This window comes from Schistocerca nitens, chromosome 5 (genome assembly GCF_023898315.1).
Source record: "Schistocerca nitens isolate TAMUIC-IGC-003100 chromosome 5, iqSchNite1.1, whole genome shotgun sequence".
Classification (NCBI taxonomy): Eukaryota; Metazoa; Arthropoda; class Insecta; order Orthoptera; family Acrididae; genus Schistocerca; species Schistocerca nitens.
The window spans coordinates 551,436,100-551,458,934 of NC_064618.1; the positions used below are offsets into that span (position 1 = coordinate 551,436,100).

Consider the following 22,835-nt stretch of genomic DNA (forward strand, 5'->3'; position numbering starts at 1 on the left):
GTTCGTGTGCGGAGTGCACTTGGAAACGAGGAGCTATTAAAATATAAATAGAATAAGTAAATGTCCAGAGTACTAAAAGTGTATCTCAGTCGTTAATAGTCAGTTCTAATCATAGACATTAAAAGCCTAAACCATCCAACAGTTTTCATGAAACTTACTGCAAGTAAGGAGAACAGACGGGAAGACGAATTAATAAGAGAATGTTCGGTAGCTGAATATATCACATTCAGCTTCATGAAACTGAGCAGAGAATACTAACAGAGAAAATGATGGAAAATGGAGCATGGAAAACTTTATTGGGAATCCTCGTAACAACTAACAGGAGACGTAATGTTACATGGGTACAAATCATTAGGATATAGGTAGGTCAAATTTTGATGCGTAAAGCTCGAGGCTATGAAATGATTCAAATGGCTCTAAGCACTATGGGACTTAACATCTGAGGTCATCAGTCCCCTAGACTTAGAACTACTTAAACCTAATTAACCTAAGGATATCACACACATCCATGCCCGAGGCAGGATTCGGACTCGGGACCGTAGCAGCAGCGCGCTGGCCTATGAAATGAGGTCTTCTTCCAGTGGTGGGTAAAAAATTAACTAATCATAATGATGATCAGTTCTTCATATCTTAGAGACAACGTTAATAAAAAACTACTACAATGACTTTTTTTTGCAATGTTCAAAAAATACAAATGTAGGAAAGCAACTGCTTCAGACAGGTGCGAAAACTTTATGCCAGAAAATAAAATAGTTTTACTTCAAATTGAGACATGAGATGAAAGAAACGGTAATAAAAATCGAGATAAGGTAGTGGTTAAAGGCAAACTCAGTAAACACATATTATTTTATTTTATGTTTATTTTGTTAGTATTACAGGTATCCGACAGTATTACCACCAACAGTTTATGGTTTTATAGCATAATTCAGCTGCCTGATCATTATGCTGGGTTCTCGAAATGTCAGAAACTAAATATACATTTTCTTCTGAATCACTGGCCCATTGATGATCCTATCACCGACTATATCTTTCCACAGCAAAAGTTACAAATAACCTAAATTGGAATGTAGATTGCTATAATGGAAGCACTCCTTTCCTTTCTCAGTGAAAACAACTGAGTGCTAATGAAAGGAGGACCGTGCCTGTCTGTTAGCCAACCGAAAAGCTAGCGGCCACGCAACAAAGGCAGAAATCCTCTGTTTTCCATTACAAATGCCTTCATCAACTCAAACAGGGATGGACTGGAATGATGAAGTATTGCGATAATTCACGAGCTGACGACCTATGAATAGAATATGAGATCGCCGTCTGGCCAGCTTTCCATTCTTGTGACACTGGGCCTTTGCGTATTTTAAAGCGCGCCTCTTTCTCATTATGTACTGTAGGTTGTACTCTTTATAACTTTAGTATTATTTGCTCGACATTATGGATGCAACTAACGCAAGGTGTTGGTCTGCCGACAGTATATACAGGGTGTATCAAAAAGAATCATCCGATTTGGCACGTCTTTATTTCTGAACTAATAAATATATACAGTGAAATTTGTTTTTTGATGAACGGTAGACTCAAAAAGTTTTTATTTTCATACCTTTTCATAGGTGTTCAATATGCCCCCTTGAGATGCACAGCATATGGCAATGCGGTATTCAGATTGTTCCCACACTGCAGCGAGCATGTTTTGAGTTACAGCTTCCACAGCTGCTATTATGCGATGTCTCAGTTCATTAATTGTTGTTGACAACGGAGGCACAAAAAACAAAGTCTTTTAGAAGCCCCCACAAGAAATAATCACATACAGTCAGGTCCGGTTACCTTAGAGGCCAGTAATGTAAGGCTGAATCATTTGGTCCAGTGCGACCGATCCATCGTTCAGTAATCCTTTGACTTAAAAATTCCCGCACTTCGAGATGCCAGTGCTATCTAGCGGGAACCACGTAAAACTCAAGAGGTTGCTCTTTCCAACAGTACGTTGTTCACGCACATATCTCAAATAACGTAATAGCTATTTTTTTAAAAATAGGATGATTATTTTTGATACAACCTGTATAGCGCGAGAGTAAATTATACAAAAATTAACAAAACCCCACTGTTTTACAATAGGTTAAATTAATAGATCGAAGCGGGAAAAGCTTACTATATAGACAAATAAAACGTTGTTGTAATGTTTCTAAATTAATTCCGTACAGGGTGGATTCTGCAACCCTGCGACTATGTTTCTAATATATATAGGAAAGCAAAAATAAAAACATCGTAAAACTGTTTTATTTTTCCTTGTTTTCATTGTTAAATGGTGATGTGATTATAGCGAATAAGTAAGCTGTGTTACAGGTGATAACTTCATTATTTGCGTCGTTTAGACTAAGGTGCATCTCAGATAATGAAAATCTGTTCGACACAGGATTTGTTCTCTCAGCGGTTTCCGAATACTATGTGTAAATGAGCCAAAGGCTACTTAAAAATGATAATAAAACAATCCGATCATTGACACACCTTGTAGTAGAACTGAAAACACTGCACATAAAGCGAAACGTTCGCTTTCCTGCATAGAAAATGGGAAAAGCAGGACACACGCACAATGGAAAAACATAAACCGTCATAACACAAACGTTACCTAGGTCCAAAGCATCTGTATGGTATCTGATGTGTATCATAACGCCTAAACCGAAATTTACAGACCACTGGCTTTTTGTCTACCTGGATACACACTGCTGAAATGCTGAATAATCACCTATGATTCTATAAACCTGCATCTCAAACTAACAGCCATGGAAGTTTACATGACGACTATGTTCAGAACTGAGAACCGCCTTATAGTTGCGGTATTTTAACTCAACAGTTGCCCAATAAGCACTTGATTGTCTTCACCTTTTTTGCTCCATCAGTCTGCACAGCTGGTACGTCATAGATAAAGTGATTCCTTAGATTTCGACTGCATTCATGGAAACTGTAAACTGTTGCGTTGCGAAGTTCACCAGAGTAAAGTCCGCCTGGAGAATTGTTGGCAGACCATGTACAATATGTTCACTATTCTAATCGCTGTAAAATTCAACTTCATAAAGTAACAGGACACTCAAGTGGACTCCCTGTTACTCCACAGATATAAGTAACTGTCGCCATATTCACTTGTAGCATCTCTGTCTTTCTTTGTCTTTGGAAACATCTCTGTCTTCTATAAACATAAAAAAAAGTTTTCCATCACTCCGGACCCCAGAGCTCCTGAAGATAGACGATGACCGTGGATAATGTATCACAGACATAGTCCCTTTCACTGTTCAGAGATGTCACTAAACCCACCCAAAGACGTAAACAACCATGCACGAGCAGCGCCTATTGGTCGGAGGGGGTCCGACAGCTGGTCAGTTCCAGTCAGTGCACTAGGAAGGAGGCACGCCACTAGTGTTGTCTGTAGTTTAACCATGCCTTAGACGGTCAATACCGCGGTTAGATCGCGTCCGCATTGTTACTTTGTGCCAGGAAGGGCTCTCAACAAGGTGTCTCGGAGTGAACCAAAGCGATGTTGTTTTGACATGGAGGAGAGACAGGAACTGTCGATGACATGCCTCGTTCAGGCCGCCCAAGGGCTACTACTGCAGTGGATGACCGCTACCTACGGAGGAACCCTGACAGCAACGACACCATGTCGAATAATACTTTCCGTGCAGCCACAAGACGTGTTACTACTCAAACTGTGCACAATAGACTGCATGATGCGCAACTTCATTTCCGACGTCCACGGCGAGGTCTATCATTGCAACCACGACACCATGCAGAGCGGTACAGATGGGACCAACGACATGCCGAATGGATCACTCAGGATTGGCATCACGCTCTCTTCAACGATGTGTGTCGCATATGCCTTCAACCAGACAATCGTCGGAGACGTGTTTGGAGGCAACCCGGTCAGGCTGAACGCCTTAGACACACTGTCCAGCGAGTGCAGCATGGTGAAAGTTCCCTACTGTTTTGGGGTGCCATTATGTGGGGCTGACGTACGCAGCTGGTGTACGATACGTGAATGCCATCCTCCGACCGATAGTGCAACCATATCGGCAGAATATTGGCGAGGCATTCGTCTTCATGGACGACAATTCGCGCTCCATCGTGCACATCTTGTGAATGCCTTCCTTCAGGATAATGCTATCGCTCGACTAGAGTGGCCAGCATGTTCTCCAGAGAGCTGGACTTCATTTCTTGCTTTATTATTTGCAATGTGTCTTCGTACACTTGGAGAAATTCAAGTTAAGCAAATCTTCTGTTTGTAGTGTTAACTTGTTCGCTAATCATTTCTGCTGCTGCCCAACGACAGCTGCCAGACTACTCTGTAGTCCACCTCTTCTTACCACTGTGTACGAAGTCGTACACAACATTAAGACACGAAGGATGAACAGCGCTGCAGTAACGGCTCACAAGGGAAACTCCCAATCGCAACCTCGTCAGGTTTAGTGTCAAGATGACCCAGTGGATAGCACGTCAAAAACTGAACACAGATCAAGCATGACAGGAAGAAGTTGTAATGAACTGTGAAAAAAAAAAGAAAAATAGAAACAGTGAGCGGTTCAAGAACAAGAGCTGCAATAAAGCGCAGCCTGAAATAGCAGCGGCGTCATGGGTAAGTAGTCACGGAGTTCAACTGCCAAGCGGGCGAGCCGCGTTAAAAACCCTCTCGTGCCATTTATTTTTACTTTTTTTCACAACGTTATGAACTGTCCGTCCGGTCATTGAAGTATATGTTCTCTTTCTGCAGTCTTGGTAGGTGTCATACTATACAGTGGTTTTAGACTATGAGTCATGTGATAAGAATATGTTACCGTTGCAAGTAAATGTGATGAATAGTGAGAGGAAGCGAGATACCACATAGATGTCTCACAGAAATGGAAACAACAAGTAAACTGTTGGGATCTATGTTAAAACAAAGGAATTCAAGAGCCAAGGCTTCCAAAACGGAGCGCAACTTCAAAAACGTTGAAAACACATGTTTTGTCAGAGCACAGTGAAACTGTGTGATTGTGAAATTGCTGCGTTCATTTGTTGCAGCTTATGTGACAAACTATTATGTTTTCATCATTTCCTTGGGAGTGATCACATTCATACTCATAAGAACACATTTATCGGGCAAGGAGGCATATCTTACTCACCGGGCGTACAAGTTAGGTGCGTCTATGTGAGACTCCTGTCATATGATACACGTACCGTCGTTAATGCTGTGTATGACTCACCAGACGTGTGTGGATTCCAATGACTTGTCGCCTTGTCATCGAAAGTTTGCGGTTCCCATTCGAAAGCCACCTCCTTTCGGCTGCTAACAGAGTAGTTGTGCAGAATCAACGCTCATTATAGGTCACTACCTTACACCCCGCTGTTGCAAACGAGCGTTACACCACGACACAGACCCAAGTTCTAATAAAGCGAAAAAAAAGAAAAAATGGCAGGAGGAACGTTTGAACACGGTTCGCGCACTTGGCAGCCCCATACCATGACCACTTACCAACGACGTCATTTGCGCTTGCTCTATATTTCATTTCTTTTTCTTGGACCGTTCACTGTTTCTATTTTGCTTTTTTTTTCTCCAGAGTCTAATACGCGTTCTTCCTGTTTTCATGCTTCATATATATTCAGTATCTGGCAAGGTGTCCACAGGGTCGTCTTACCACTAAATCTTAGTGGTGCACGATGGGGAGGGAGTTTTCCTTGTCAGCAGCGAGGTCCAGTGAAGTGCTGTCGTTGCTGTAGAATTGATTATTCTTCGAGCTTTACTGTTCCTATTAAGACATACCGATTAAAAATATATCTAATCTGGGACGGCTCTGTCGAATGGGAACGTAGAAGTCTATTTTTAAAATCATTTTGTTTGTAACGGGAAACAAACCGACACTTTCCGTCAACACTGGGCGTCGCACGAAAGGCGTGGTGTTCACTGTTTGTTTGGGCTGAATCCAGCTACACAATGTAGAAACGAAATTTGCAGATATTTGGTGAAACACCAGAGCAAATGTGTGAGATGACTCTTAGGGGAGACACCCTGTGTACATATATTTTAACTCACTGTACAAGTGCTTTCAGGTGTACAAAATGTAATTTGTTATTAATTCGGTTAGCGAAAGCAATATCTTGGAATTATTCTCTAGGCCGGCCGAAGTGGCCGTGCGGTTAAAGGCGCTGCAGTCTGGAACCGCAAGACCGCTACGGTCGCAGGTTCGAATCCTGCCTCGGGCATGGATGTTTGTGATGTCCTTAGGTTAGTTAGGTTTAACTAGTTCTAAGTTCTAGGGGACTAATGACCTCAGAAGTTGAGTCCCATAGTGCTCAGAGCCATTTGAACCATTTTTTTGAACCAATTATTCTCTGATTATTTTCGAAGTAGAAACATTCAGTCATGAGGGGCCAGATGAATAATGTATTTATTTAAAGTCAGTACCGCCATTAGACTGTTGTTTGTTTACAGTGTCACTTTTACACTTACACAATCATGATTTCGGCTTCAAAGTGCCATTATCAAGCGTTTTAAGTGTTATAAATTGCCTGGGACGGGACAATGTCGTATTAAAATACACTATTAGACACCATCTTGACTCAATATGGTGTACACAGTAATGAGACAAAGCAGTAGGCTCTGCCAGAAATATCGACTCTTAGACATGTGTCTAATAGTGTATTTTAATGCGACAGTGTGTCATTCCAGGCAATTTATAACACTTAAAACACTTGATAATGGCACTTGGAAGCCGAAGTCATGATTGTGTAAATGTAAATTTAACACTGTAAACAAAGAACGGTCCAATCGCGGTACTGACTTTAAAGAAATCCTGAACTTTGTTTTTAAATTGTAATGGACAGATATAAGCAACTCAGATGCGAAAACATTTGAGAGGATATTACTCATTCGGTTCTGTTTCCAAAATAAAAAGGAATTATTTTGTAGTTACCAGCAAATGACGTCCATTAGGGTACGAGACAGCTTGTCGTTAGCGCCGTTATTTCGAGGGCATTTGTATTCCGATAGCATTTTGTGATTGAAGGTTTCATTTCATGGCCTGTGACTGCAGTAAAATTATACACTACTACACGAGTAATACCGAAGCCAGCCATTTTTATAATCATTTATCCTTGTTTCGTTAACTCCCGTCTTCATAATACGACCACGAAAGTGTGTGATAAGTGGATGCATCTGCGTGTGAACTTCGTTCATTGCGTTCGCAAATGTACTGTAATTAAATATCGCCTTGAAAGCCAAAATCCAAATATTATAAGTAAACCTACCAAAGTATACACTTCGATCTCGATCGAATTTGAACATGTTATAGAGTTTAACAAAATAAGACACTTTTTATACGTGCCCATACGGCCGTTAAGGGGGTGAAACAACCCATTTGAAAAAAAAAAAAAAAAAACTGAGTTCAATATTTCTAAATGACTGCCGTTGAATCAGCAGCATGTACAAAAAAGAAAACGTCAAATAAACTTCTATAGTTTTTAATGTACGTTAACGCCGAAATAAGATTTGTCAGAAAAGTATTTTTTTTTCAAAATTCGCTTGCCCCACTATTTTGTTTTTCATTTCGACGTTTGACTAGTAGCAAAACGTGGAGCATCGTTTGTATCAAATCCAATCATATATGATAGAGTGGATTTCTAAAGACGCATTTGCCAGAAATAAGCTAGAAATATCTCTCTATCCCCTTATGCGCGCCCGATATCTGCCCGCTTCAGTGTTGTTATCATGTTGGATTGTTTAATAAGTCCTTCCCAGATAAATGTATTCTAAACGTGTATTCTACATACAACGTTCTACATACATATTTCCTTTTAATTTTATGAAATATAAAATATCTTGATTGTATTTGTGTTTTCACACATTTGGTGTATTTTGTTGTTTTCAAGTAGTAAGAATTTCAGATTAAATTATATTTCAAATCGTTTGAATATTATTTTTGTAACATTATTTTAAATATGAGCAACAATGTGGAAGTGTAGAATTTTTCGGATTAAAAAATGCTGAATGCACTTTGATTTTGGGTGCCAGGCAAATAAGACATACATTTTTTGCGATTAACCTTACCCAAGTGCACGGGCAGCAGCATGAGGAAAAGTGGTATGAGGAAAACGCTGCGTGCCAGCAGGCCCAGTTCGCATGACTAAGTGTGATGCAGGCACGCCGAATGTTGGACACGCAGTCTACTGTTTCTCTCGGCCCAGGCTTAACTGTAAGACACCTGTTCACTTTTGATTTGAAAACTGTGATCTCGTTTGTGAATCCTACCATAAAATTGCAATTGTGCGATGTGCTTGGTGCACAACATCTAATATACTCATATACAGGATAAACTTTTATGACATATTTATCTGCGAAAGACTTAGGACAACTGGCATGGAAGCTCACATATATCGAGCATCCATATAGTGATACAGATATATTTCTACCTTATTTCTGACAAATGTGTCTTCGGAATACTGGAATGACTGGATTTGGTGTTAGGGATACTATATGTTTTGCAACTAGTCAAATCTCGAAATAAATAACGAAATAATGGGAAGGACGGGATGTCGAAAAAACTTACTTTTTCGACAAATCTGGGTACACCATTGTACCGTACATTAAAAACCAAAGAACTTTCATTTGAATTCTTTTTATATCTCTTACCACTTTAACGTATTCATTCAGAAATATTAAACTCAATTTGTTTTCAAGGGGCTGTTTCACTCGCTTAACGGTCATATGGGCATAGATAAAAAATTATGTGTCTCTTATTTTGCTCTACTCTGAAACAAAATCGATGTGCATCCCTTGGATAGGTTTACTTATTAGAACTGCTGTAGTTTAGGGAATATTTTAAATGTCTCGTTTTGCTCAGCTTTGTAGCAACACAACTGAAATAGGAACATTGAAAGCTGTTGTGATGATTTGTTGAGTCGCTGATAGAATCTTAGCGATAGGGTTCTTAGATATCTCACAATCGGCATGACACTCACTTCATATGTTTGCTAGCGGCGAAGTCTTGTTCTGATGAAATTCTGAATGTTAAGAGTCAAGAAGAAAGTCATGGAATCTTGTGCGTTGATGATCAGTGTAACTGGATACGCCAAAATATAGTGCTTCATAGAACGAGTGCAGATATGTGAATGTGAGTCATCTCTAATGCCGACTACGAACAACACAATCATCTCAGTTTCGACACATGATAATAGTCGAGCAGAAGATATGTGTATCAAATGTATACACTCCACCAAGCTATAAATAAGCTACGATGTGAACAGACATTAATTCTGCGCTTTGCTCAATGGTGGGTCGTTGGATTACGTCAATTTGGAATCCAATATTGCTATCTATTTATTGTCCGGTCTTCCCTAATCGCTTATTATGTTATACTGATAATTGTTGTTTTAGATGCGTCTTCTCACAACAGAATAAAACAATCTTTTCTTGCGAAACGCGTTTCGCATTTATTAAACTCAAGGCATCTTCAGTGGCCTGGAATACATACGTATTTGTGTTTAAACTATTTTGCTTTACATTACATACTGAGCTTCTCGACGTTGTGTTGATAGTATAAACTGCTACTTATAAATTTCAAAAGCAGCTGGTCTACATGCGTTCTTGTCGCTGCTTTACAGCTGTTCTTCCTGTGCTTTCCTCAATATGAAATTTCGTTTCCACAGGACTAGGAAATGAACATTTGTTTGTTTGATGTAATATTTTGGATGGAATTGCTAACTTTGGAACGTTATTACTAACTGTTCAAGGTGTCTGGTAATCTATCGGGCCCTGGAAACTTATTGACAGCACCTTTGTCGAAGGCGTCCCCCATCTCTTCAGACGAGACTTCCTCCATTAATGCCGTTGCTGTTGCCACGTTGATAGCGCTTTTCACATGTTGTGAGGATTCCACAGTGGCATCGTCGTCTACGGTTCTTTGCTGATAAACATAACGAAAACGATACTACACGGCTTTTTCACTGTGGGTGCTTGGGTCGTGCAGGAGCAACCTTCTTGCGTGGTAGGGCGTGTGATTAACTACAGATGTTAAGTCCCATAGTGCTCAGAGCCATTTGAACCATTTTGTGATTAACTGTCGCCGGTGTCGGCGCATCTCCGTCACAACGTGGTGTATGCTGGTACCTCTGCGGCCGTTCGGTCGTGTCGTCGCGAGAGGACTATGGCGCCTTATAATCGCCGCTTTTTCAACGATAATATGTGAACTTTAATTAGGTATCGTTCTCGCTCTCTGTCCGGCGATGGGAGTAGAGCGTCGAGGTCCCTGAGCACTGTATAATAAAAGTCCAAGGTCTGCCAGTGCTATGCAGCTGCGTCCTTGATAAACTGTATGAGTGTCTTGCGGATTGCCGGTTTTTGCACAGAGAAGCCACCATGTCAAAGTCGAGTGACATCTGGAGTAATGTGTTCGCAGCTGGCCCACGTTACAGCGACTTGTTCACGGCAGACCGGTACCTGGAAGTACATTCATCTTCCAAAGGCCTTTACTTTGCCAAATTTGCAAATGTATCGTGCAGATGCAGCCACTGTTATCAGAGAAGGCAAGAGGTCATCATTTCGGCCGCCATCACTCTCTTTGTAAGACCTGGTGACACGTGACACATATACGCGGTCCAGTTGACTCGCCGAATGACTGGTATGAAGCGTGTGTCCAGATCTATCGCCGTGTATCTTTTTCCAATTGTTTCACAAGTAAAGATCGCCAATCACGATACCCGGTTCCGGACGAGGCGTGCAGTGCTGGGTTTGGTCCTTGGGATGAAAGACGCAGTTAAAATCGACAGCAAAGATGCTATGTTCCTACCGTCCTAGGAAAATGGGGCAATGTCAGAGCAGTAGAGCCTGGCTCGGCCACGGCGTCTGGTGGTGCCCGACGGTGTATAAACATTAATGAATCGCGTGTCGAGTGCCGCGACCGCTGACCCTCATGCAGAAGGGAGATACGTGATGTCGGTGGCTTCGATAGCGTCACGCACTAAAATCGTCTCTCCGAAGGCTGTGGAATTAACAGGGAATCTGTTCGTGTTCCATAAGCTCGTGGTTTTTGAGACAAATCTTACAGATTAATTGAAAAAGTAAAAGCTAGCCTTACTAATCTGAACCAGTAGTCTATACGTTGTGTAGCCATAAAAGTTAGGGATTGCCTTCGTTCGCACTTATTGCAAGAATGCAAAGTCGACTACTCAGGAGCTCGATATTGTCAGGAGAGCTCACCATGCTGATATTCACTGTGGCCAGGCGGTAAGCCTAGCGAAGCTGTAGTTAGGTAGGGTTATCCATGAAGATGGTGGAGAGAAGCGGATGTCGCTAGTGACGTCACACCCCGCCGAACGCGGCCCTCCCGGTGTCTTTCAGTCCTCACCGGGCCCCAGGTCCGGGTCTTGCCTGGTCTCGACATCCTCGGCCCACGATGTGGGCGCGAGAATCTGTTCATGTTCCATAAGCTCGTGGTTGTTGAGATGTTGAGACAAATCTTACAGATTAATTGAAAAAGTAAAAGCTAGCCTTACTAATCTGAACCAGTAGTCTATCGCTATGGAATGTGCACCACGTATAGACGTAAAGGGACCTAAGTTTATGCCCGACAGTGTTCCGAGTTTTTAGTTAAAAGAACTATGGAATATATTGGCCATGTCTGACTTTTGTCTCAGTCTAGCAGCGCGACAGGGGACAGTCGTATTCTCTTTCACAGTTACTACTCTTGCTGTTCGTTGGTCCGGGTTTTATATCTTCGAGATGGCACGCTGGCATTTCAAAATAATCCCAGCATTGGGAATATCTTTCAAACACCAATACAGAAGAAAATCTAAGAATAGTTGAGTCAACGAATTGAGAAATTCCTATTGTAATAGGATGTGATTTCAACGTCTCTTGTACAGCACAATGCATGCACGTTTGCATGCTTGCATTCAACATTCTGGCGGTAGCACCTGTTACCAACGTACCAGCATTTCATATCTGCAGTGGCTTATCTTGCCCTTGCATAACCTGTGATATTGCAATGTTAATCACTTAAATGTTACCTAGACACATTCAGACACATTCATTACTCTAGATTAATTATTTTTTGGTGCTGTGATTTATCCTGTAATTTTATTTTCCTCAAAATGGTAAGCAATCTCACTGATTATTTTCATACTTTCTTTACTTCTAGGTAAATGTGTGTGTGTGTGTGTGTGTGTGGAGGGAGGGGAGAGAGGGGCGGGGTGGGTGGGCTGCTTCAGGACACTGACGTGTTGAAAATATAACTATTTTTTTTGCGTATGACAACTCTTATACTGTAAACAGTCACCCATGGTCAAATGGGGACATAATTCCGCCCGTATCATGGTAGGACCGGAATGTAAATATTCGAGAGTAATTTAAACAGAACCTACCGCATCTTTGGACTGAACTGCAAGACCAACGTAACATCGGGAACGAAATTACACATTGAGTACAAATACCATGAATACGCTTAGTAAAGTTCATACAGGTGAGAAATACAAAAAGATGTACACTCTCACACTGTGGTCTCAATCGATTGACAGGTGCTTGCTTTCATTGAAAAGTAATTAAAAATTAATATTATCTTCCTTTATAATGAAGGCCAGTTCATTGCTGCCTGTCGATGAAATTTTTGGACATTGTGCCTAGTGTGCTGCACGTTCTTTGTGTATGTCTCATGACAGATATGTTGCTATATTTTTTCATTGACGATACGACACTTGTTGTAAGGAACAGATGTAATGAGGTAAGGGGTATTTACGATGTTTTGTATGTTGTAAACGGTATGTCCTGATAAGTTGCGATCTTTTAGATCCACGCCATCGGTAACCAAGTTGAAATAATACGGTTTTCGAGTCTGCTGCCTCATGTCTGGGATGCAATGTCTCAGAGTAAAATACGCTTAATGGCAACTGCGCAAGAGAATGCACATTCTTCTTGTATTGATCACTTATATGAGCTTTTCTAACCATATTATAAATACTTATACTCAATGTGTACTTTCGATCCTGACGTTACATTGGCCTTGCAGCACTTATATTAAGCTTTTCTAATTTTTTTTTTTTAAGTTTTGGCCACAGTTATCTGATGATGATGACTCGAAACGCGTCATAAATTTTGGTATTTATCGACCAAGATGTTTACGACGAATAACTATGTCACGTCTGGGTGTTCGCATGCCTTAAAAAGGGTGACTTCATCGGCCAAATGGAAGTTACGCAAATTTGGCATAAAACTCAACCCTCACTTATACCAGAGTATGTTAGATAATTAGGTTAAAAAGAAATGTCGCTTGGAACTGAGGGTAATAAGCGACAAAGATTCGATATAATCTGAAGCTTGAGCTCCCATGTTTGCTCTTAAGAAGTGGTTTCTTATGAATAGGCTTTCCTAGTACGTCTTCTACAGCAACGTGTATAATACGAAACTGATACAGTTTGCGAAAGCTGACCCGTCACATTTAAGAAATGCGATCATTGTGCGTTTTCTTTTCTTTTGTAATGAAATTAGAAACTGTACTTTGCTGAGAATTTTCTCGTGACTATTGACCGCCAACTATTGTAGTATTTGTGTGTAACTCGTTATGTTAAAAGACAATGCATGTCATACTTGCGCAATACAATAAAATTCAGAAAAACATTTAACAGTTTTCGCTATTGTTTAAGCATTCTTTTGTACGGTATATGAAAAGCTTGTTACGTCCCGAACATTCGCAGTCTGCTGCCTTTCAGCGCGGGAGTAGCAGCTATTGTTTACTGTTCGACGCTGCATTGTTCTGCAAAGCTGGTAAGATAGAAATTTCCTTTATCGAGCTCATGATTAAAAGAACGTTTAAGCACACGTAGAGCAGAGCTATTATCGGCAGCGGAGAACGTATTGGCTAAATAATCTATGTACAGCGTATGAACTTGATCCACAGAGTTGATGCAACGTCTGTGAAGAAAAAATTTTTTTTTCCTTTAACATGTGAAGTAAAAGGTAGGTAATAAGCAAAATAAATCCACCGTCAGTAATTCTAGTGCAGAACTCCTACAAGATAGATGAAAGTACAACATACCGACTTGAGGTAAAACAACTCAGTGTTTCTTCACCCCTGATAAGCGAGTGTGCAAAGTGTTGCTGGAAGAAGGCTTCACCAGGTAGTCATAATCATCGATTTGGGACATTCTGCAGGAATACCGCGATACTAATACCCAAGAACTTTTGATATAATTAACATAAAAAATTATGTCAGATAATTAGAGGACAGATATAAGCAGAAATGTATTCTGCCTCCTTATGATTCCATTGAAGGATGCCCTCCGTTTAGTGACTGCTCAAAAGGTGCAGGTAACTGGTTCTCCGGTGGGACGTACTTTTACCATATAACGCGACTTTTTTGTTACAGGGAATTTTCTACTGAACAAACAATACTTAGCATCCTCCAGCTTCTCCTGAATGCCAAGCTGTCTGAAATTCCAGAAATTAGGGCTGAAAAAAAAAAGAGCAATGGCAATCTAACTACCGGACTTTAGGGAACGAATTTTACTACATACTTCCTAGTATCTCTCTGTTACAGAGTACATGGGGTTAGCGATCGCAGGCGTGCCTCTATGCACATTGAGGAAAAGTTTAACGAACTAAATGGATGCTTAGAGAACATTTGTTTAAAAAGTGGGGCGTACTCCTGAACTACTTTAAACATGGAACATGGGAAAAATCCTAACACTATGGGTCCACAAGGTAAACTGTATTAATCATCATTGTTCAGCGTGGAGAGGGTCGACATAGTTACGCAACGTGGTCACGCATTTGCTAAATTCCAAAGACTCAGACATTCACAAAATAACCAACCAAAGACAATATTCACAATTTTCTATCAAAAATGACTCGGATAAACTGGTTTGTGGCTCGCATTGGGAAGAAATACAAAACATAGTCGGGATCAGGATGCACGGAGTGAACCGTGACCGAATGGGGAACATGTCTGACGCCATCTGAATCTAGTTAAATGCTAGCAAAATTCACTCGTGAGAACCCCATAATGCTTCTATCAGATGACTTCAAAATTACAGACAGTACTAACTCGAGAAATATGAACTTACTCCCTTCAAAAACGGCAATCTCAGTCCACACGGAAGCAGCACATCATATCTTCCGGTAATTCTGTAGAAGTCCATCCTGTCTCACCTCCGCGCTCACAGACCGAAATATTTGTTGATGGCGAACTCACCAAACAACAACACGAATTCGGTAGTGGTGTCAGGAGCCTCCTCGAATCAGAAGACAGGGAATACAACGCCTGTCTGGTCTAGCCCAAAATCTCCTATCAATTCAACGTCTAAAATTTAAACACATGCATCCCTCACACGTGGGTCTGAAGGAACCAATGGAGAAACCCGCCTTTTAAGAAAACCCATGCAGATAACGTCCCGCCCGAGTGGCGAAGCAAGACAGCTTTGAAAATTAAGCTCAGCTGTCATTCTCAGATCTCTGCTGCAAGGCTGATCCAAGAAAGTCCATCTCAATCCCTAAGAAGTATGTGTTTGCAATTACACCCACATTCGTTCAATCCATCGATCATTCATGCTTAGAAAAGGTGTTTACTGGTGCATGGTATACTTAATCCAATACGTAATAAAACTGAAAATAAAATGCATTCAACTTTCTTTTTAAAATTTTATTTCTATGGGCGCCCACTTCCTCAACGTGTTTTGAGAATGAAAACATGCTCCAAGTAGGCTGTAATCTGTTTATTATCCACTCAACTGGCCAATTGCAAACGTGGATCATTAAAATATGTGCTTGAAAATGATCCACGGTCGAAAATGGCCATTTGCAACGATAATGGACTGAATCTACTTGGACCACTCTTTAATTCTCAAAACGTTCAATTTTGGTTCTCAGCGTAATCTTCCTCCCTCGCATGGAAAATGTGAGAAAATACAAGGTTGGACAATTCATCAGTTGTTTGACGAGATTGAAGTCTATAGCCCTCTTCTGTTTTCTTTGACCCTAGTATCTTTCTGACGATTTTACGTTCTTCCAGGTCACCTTTCATGTAGACTGGCAAGGTTTCACTGGCGTACAGGACTTCAGGTGTTGATACTGTTTTATAGTGCCTAATTTTAGTGTTTTTGGACAAGCATCTTTTATTGTACAACTTGTAGGTTCTTTAATAGGCTCTCTTTAGTTTTTGGAGGCGATTGTTTTGTGCTACTTTCTCTCATCCTGTAGGTTCAAGGACTTCACCTAAGTATTTAAAATAAGGGTCTCTATTGATATGATCGCACTTTTTAGTCAAGTTTTGGGTGTCAGTTTTCGTGGCGATGAGCTCAGACTTTGGGAACGATATTTGCAGACCAACTTTCTCTGGACATTCTTTAAGGGTTTCAACCTGTTCGATTGCTGTTATCTGATCATCCGCTAGTAAGGCTAAGTCGTCAGCAAAACTAAATATGAAATCTGTATGTCATCCTTGGCTCGCCCCATCTGTATAGGTTTCCAGGAGTTTTCATTCCTCAATTCCTTTTCCCATTCGCGGATGACCTTGTGCAGCACAAGGTTGGATAGGAGAGGACGCCAGTTTTGATCAGGAAGGGCTCAGATATTTCGCCCATAAATTTCACCTTGGAGGTAGCGTCGGTCAATGTTTCTTTGATGAGGTTAAGGGTTTTTGGTTCAAAAATGGCTCTGAGCACTATGGGACTCAACATCTGTGGTCATCAGTCCTCTAAAACTTAGAACTACTTAAACCTAACTAACCTAAGGACATCACACACATCCATGCCCGAGGCAGGATTCGAACCTGCTACCGTAGCGGTCACGTGGTTCCAGACTGAAGCGCCTAGAACCGCACGGTCACACCTGCCGGCCTAAGGGTTTTTGGAGCTAACCCTTTTTCTTCAAGGATATCAAATAGTGCTTGTCAGTCAACTGAGTCGCATGCCTTTTTAAAGTTAACGAACGTTCAAATTATTGGGCTGTTTCTGACTCATTTGTGTTTTAACACGGCCTTTAGATTGAAAATTTATTACGTGCAGGGTCTAGTGGGCGAAAGCAACCTTGGGATTCACCAATTTTGTTTCCCAGTTGCTCTTGTGCTCTTTGAAGAAGTCAGGCTGATAGAAGTTTGTATGCGACCTGTAATAGGGATAGTTTTTTCGTGTGATATAGTTGTAAATTAACAATCTTCTGGTTTTTCCTATTATTGTGCTGTGAAAACCTTCTTCTAGCCAAATTTAATGATTCTACGTCAAGGGGAAGTACCTTACAGTTTTCAATAAGTGAGTTTGTGAGTATCAAAATATGTGACACAAATAGACGTATTTACAGGCTAAACTAACTTAGAAGCTAACGATTACTATGTTGCGAAGGGACCATAGACCTAAGTACGTGACAAATTTTAGCTTGATACGTCTACTCGTTCCTGAGAAAAAGTCGTCTTAACAGTCGGATGGACAGACTGTCTGATAACAAATGACAATTTTTTTTGTGTGGCGTGGTTAAAAATAAACAATTGTTGGATTTCTTCATTTAGCTGTAGCGTGAAACCCTGCTTCTTGGCAATTTTCATGATGCTAGATCAGCGGGAAGTGCCCTGTGGTTTTGATGTCTGAGTTTCTAACTGCCAAACTATGTGATATAGATGGCCGTATCTTTTGAATGCACTGACTTGGAAGCTTCGCTTTTTTCATCGCCAAGGGACAGTTGATCTTAATGTGTGACATAAAATTCAGCTTAATACGTCTACCGTTCCTCAGACAAAGACGGACAACAAAGAGATCCTATAAGGGTTCGTGTTTTACCTATTGAGATACGGGACCGTAAAAAAGTACGTAAGATAATTATTATTTCAAAAGTAACCGCCATAACTTTAAATATATCTATTTCACTGTGAGACAAGATAGTCAGTGCCTTTATGGAAAAATCATTGCTGTCGCATTTGGAAACATGTTGTGCCCAGACGTGTATCTACGTGTCCGAAACAAATCGACAGCCGCGAATGTCTTTCTTCAGAGTTCTAAACATATGGAAATCACACGGGGAGAGACAGGGACTGTAAGGGGGATGTTTGAAGGCATCCAAGTGAAACTTCTACAGTGTACTCGAACCAACCCTGTCAACATCTGGGCCTGCCACATATTTAAACTACGCTACAGAAGTTTCGCTGGGATGCCTTTACAATTGTTCCGCACGGTCCCAATCTTTCTCCGTGCGATTCGGTTACTTTTGGAGACCTCGATTTACTTCGGACGAAGAGGCACACTCCTGGATACAATCACGGATTCGTAGGCAATAGCAAACATTTTTCCATCATGCCACTGACTGTCCTGTCTCGCAGTGGTATTAACAGCTGCAGCCGTTATTTTTGAAATAATAAATAACTTACTATTTTCATGTGTATCATTTGCGTTTATCTGTCTGTTGTTGTTTACAGCGAAACAGGTGCAAGTCTGAAGGTACAAGATCAGAGAATGTAGGGGATGTGGAATCACCACTTAGCCAAGCTCGTTTGTGCATAGAGGTGGTCAACTAGTACTGTAGCTTTTAACAGATTTTTGTAGAACAATATTTCGTATGTGATACCTCCTGTAACAGACCAGGCGAATAACGTCGTCTTATTTAGTTGGACAGAAAGTTTGGTAGCGGGTACTGATATTTTTAAGGCTAAAAAGGCACCAATAACATTTTCGGGTAACAATAGTTGATCGTGGTTACTATCCATTTTCTCACGAAGAAGAGGTGACTTTTAAACGTTCGTCCACTTGTGTGTCACACATAGGAAAGCAGATGTGCCGGAACTGAAATTACCGGCAGTTTCAAATAATGCATAGCTGCAAATTGAAATTCAGCCTGAAAATGTCGGAACTGTATTTCGAATTAACAGTTCATTTTCTATGTACCACAAATAGCATAAAAGTTTCTAAAATCTGCTAAATATAGGTCTTATATGCAAGTGGAACACTCCACATAACGAATGTTATGGTATCCGGCAAAATCGCTGCTCAGTAATTTTATCAAACTCTTCAGCGTCAATTCCGATGCTCACACTGTGAATTCCGTTGCGCATTAATCCGTGCGCCATTGGAATAATGGAAATGTCAAAGCTCATGTTGGCTAAATGAAATAAATTCAAATAAATTAAATAGGATAAAGCGTCAGATAGTGACTCCACATCAGTCCGCAATGCTGCACTCCACTCAGATTCAAACCAAGCTGTATCTTGCGTATTTCATACGCACAAGGTAGACATGACCTCATGGAAATGTTTAGCTATGACTTTCTAAACTACTAAACCAAAATTCTTGTGATATTCCGTCAAAACAAACTACAGGAACTATTGGATCACTAGCTAAGAAATTAAATCATAATATTTTCATCACACTTTAGCAGCCATTAAATAAATGTGGAGAATAAAATGCCTGCGCAGACGTTTCTTTGTTATCTTCGCCAATCGAGAATATACAAAACTATAATATTTAAAATAAATCTTTAATGTGCTACTTGGTAAATGATGTTGTTGCTCAAAATCCGTTTGATAACGGATATTATGTGACACCACATGCCAATAGACCCGTGATCAGTGAATGATACTGAGTAGGTGTGTATTATGTCGCTGGGCCCACTGGTCTTCAGAGAGTACTGTAAGAAACTCGATATTAGTAGTTGGAATATGTAGTCGGGATGACTAGAAAACTTTTGTTTGTTTGTTGCACTAATCGTAATCTTATTTTCATTCGTCGTGTTTAAATGACGAAAAGAATTAAAGAAGAAAGTCTTTTATACCGCAAACTATACTCGTTTCTGTCCAAAAGTACTTCGTGCAGCAATCAAAGATGAGCATCTCCACGTAATGTTGATAATATATCTAGACCCACCCTTTGTTCTCTGGCACTAGTTTCTGACACAGCTGTGTAGTAACCATTTAACTTATTTAACGTGATTCTATAGTCCGACCAAAATTCGGACTGTGATCTGAAATAGTGAAATGGATAGTGGCTATAGATAGCGTATAATTGTACAGGTAAGCGGTGTTGACAATCTGGCGATAGCAACACAATGGTCGAAATTTTGATCTGTAATAAAGATTTTTTTTTCACTAATTGCTGTACATTTACTCAACAATAACACAAATTTTAATATTATACGCCGGCCAGTGTGGCTGAGCGGTATTAGGCGCTACAGTCTGGAACCGCGCGACCGCTACGGTCGTAGGGTCGAATCCTGCCTCGGGCATGGATGTGTGTGATGTCCTTAGGTTAGTTCGATTTAAGTAGTTCTAAGTTCTAGGGGACTGATGACCTCAGCAGTTAAGTCCCATAGTGCTCGGAGCCATTTGAACCATTTTTAATATTATACACTTGTAAACAGTTTTCCTTGCATAATAACAGAAATGAAAAGACAGCATTAACACGGTGGAATTGTTGTTGTTCTTGTGGTCTTAAGTCCTGAGACTGGTTTGATGCAGCTCTCTATGCTACTCTATCCTGTGCAAGTTTCTTCATCTCCCAGTACTTACTGCAACCTACATCCTTCTGAATCTGCTTAGTGTATTTGTCTCTTGGTCTCCCTCTATGATTTTTACACTCCACGCTGCCCTCCAATGCTAAATTTGTGATCCCCTGATGCCTCAGAACATGTCCTTCCAACCGGTCCCTTCTTCTTGTCAAGTTGTGCCACAAACTCCTCCTCTCCCCAATTCTATTCAGTAACTCCTCATTAGTTATGTGATCTACTCATCTAATCTTCAGCATTCTTCTGTAGTACCACATTTCGAAAGCTTCTATTCTCTTCTTGTCCAAACTATTTATTGTCCACGTTTCACTTCCATACATGGCTACACTCCATACAAAAACTTTCAGAAACGACTTGCTGACACTTAAATCTATACTCGATGTTAACAAATTTATCTTCTTCAGAAACGCTTTCCTTGCCATTACCTGTCTACATTTTATATCCTCTCTACTTCGACCATCATCAGTTATTTTGCTCCCCAAATAGCAAAAATCCTTTACTACTTTAAGTGTCTCATTTCCTATTCTAATTCCCTCCGCATCGCCCGACCTAATTCGACTACATTCCATTATCCTCGTTTTGCTTTTGTTAATGTTCATCTTATATCCTCCTTTCAAGACACTGTCCATTCCGTTCAACTGCTCTTCCAAGTCATTTGCTGTCTCTGAAATAATTATAATAGTAAAAAAGTAAAAACTGAAATACTAGAATTTTGAATGGTTTTCATATATGTTTGTACAATATTTGTCGTAATAAAATCTATTTTAATGATATTTGAAATGTTTATTTCTTTTCGCAATAATTCCATTCTATTTCGTAATGTCAAAAAAACATTGTTGTCATTGAGGTGCATAGTTCTGCGACAGAAAAAGATTGGATCAGAATACCGAGCACAAAAACTCGAAACAGTGCTTTTCGCCACGACAGAACCGACTGCCTTGGCTTATTGTTGCGTGCCCTAACTGATGAATTACTGGCAAGATTTTGACCGTCACTTTCTCGGATACTATTGAGTGTCGGCACTTGAAACAAAATAATTGTCGCTTTATTTTCACCCTTTTTTTTCAGGAAGGGAAGTTTCAGCTGTGTCATAGAGCGACCTATGGCAAGTTCCTTTTGTTAGGTATAATTTCAGTTAACTGCTGATGTAACTCCACAACTACGCAGTATTTCAGTATTTTCACACAAGAAACATACTTCTGTCAGTCCCTATGAAACCGAAAGGTCTCTCTTGATAAACTAATATATTATCGAATTTAATCACCACATTCTGTGCCCCTCAGGACTGCTAAGATGACATTAGGCTTGTTAAAATAACATTAAACTCTATCCATTCCATGGAAAGCTACATGTTTCACTTTCTGTGAATATTTTTTACTCTCTCTGTTCGTCTCTCTTCCTGTGACTATGCTGAGCTTTTCGAAGAAATTGTGGGATGCTAGTTGGTGACTGCATCACACCGGGAGGATGATAGTACTGGTTGGTCGACACTCCCTACTGCGACCTAGAGTTACAAAAGTGTTCAAAGCAACTCAATGAGAGCCTCAGTTACATGTATTTTGCGTCCGTTAGCTGTGAAGGGGCGATTTCAAAATGGTACCTAATACGGAAAAATTGATTTATGTTTCATTTCGACATGCTTAATTTATTTCATCAACCTCATTTCATCTACATTCGTTGCCTTACCAATGCGTAGCTTTTTCACGTTCATGTAAAGAGTAACATGTCCGTTCTCCTTGTCTATTTGTCCTTCTGGTTTACTCGGTTTATGTGAAACTCAGTTAAGCCGGCGAGCAACTGTTATCAGGAGACAAGCTGATGTGCACAGGGTCTAATTTAAAAGCGTTATGAAGCCATTCCAGCAGTCTCCAAACTGATATGAAATTACATCTACATCTACATCTACATGGACACTCTGCAAATCACATTTAAGTGCCTGGCAGAGGGTTCATCGAACCGCCTTTACAATTCTCTGTTATCCCAAATTCGTATAGCACGCGGAAAGAACGAACACCTATATCTTTCCTTGCGAGCTCTGATTTCCCTTATTTTATGGTGGTGATCGTTTCTGCGTATGTAGGTCGGTGTCAACAAAATATTTTCGCATTCGGAGGAAAAAGTTGGTGATTGGAATTTCGTGAGAAGATTTCGTAGCAACGAGAAACGCCTTTGTTTTAATGATGTCCACCCCAAATCCTGTATCATTTCAGTGACAATCTCTCCCATATTTCGTGATATTACAAAACGTGCTGCCTTTCTTTGAACTTTTTCGATGTACTCCATCAGTCCTGTCTGGCAAGGACCCTACACCATGCAGCAGTATTCTAAAAGAGAACGGACTAGCGTAGTGTTGGCAGTATGC

General features: G+C 40.4%; 1 protein-coding gene across 1 annotated transcript in view; it reads right to left on the reverse strand.

Annotated features, from left to right (window-relative positions):
- The window catches only part of LOC126260573 (neuroendocrine convertase 2), a 1,523,774-nt gene that overhangs the window by 586,800 nt on the left and 914,139 nt on the right, over positions 1-22,835 (reverse strand). The gene's annotated exons all lie outside the window — the stretch shown is intronic.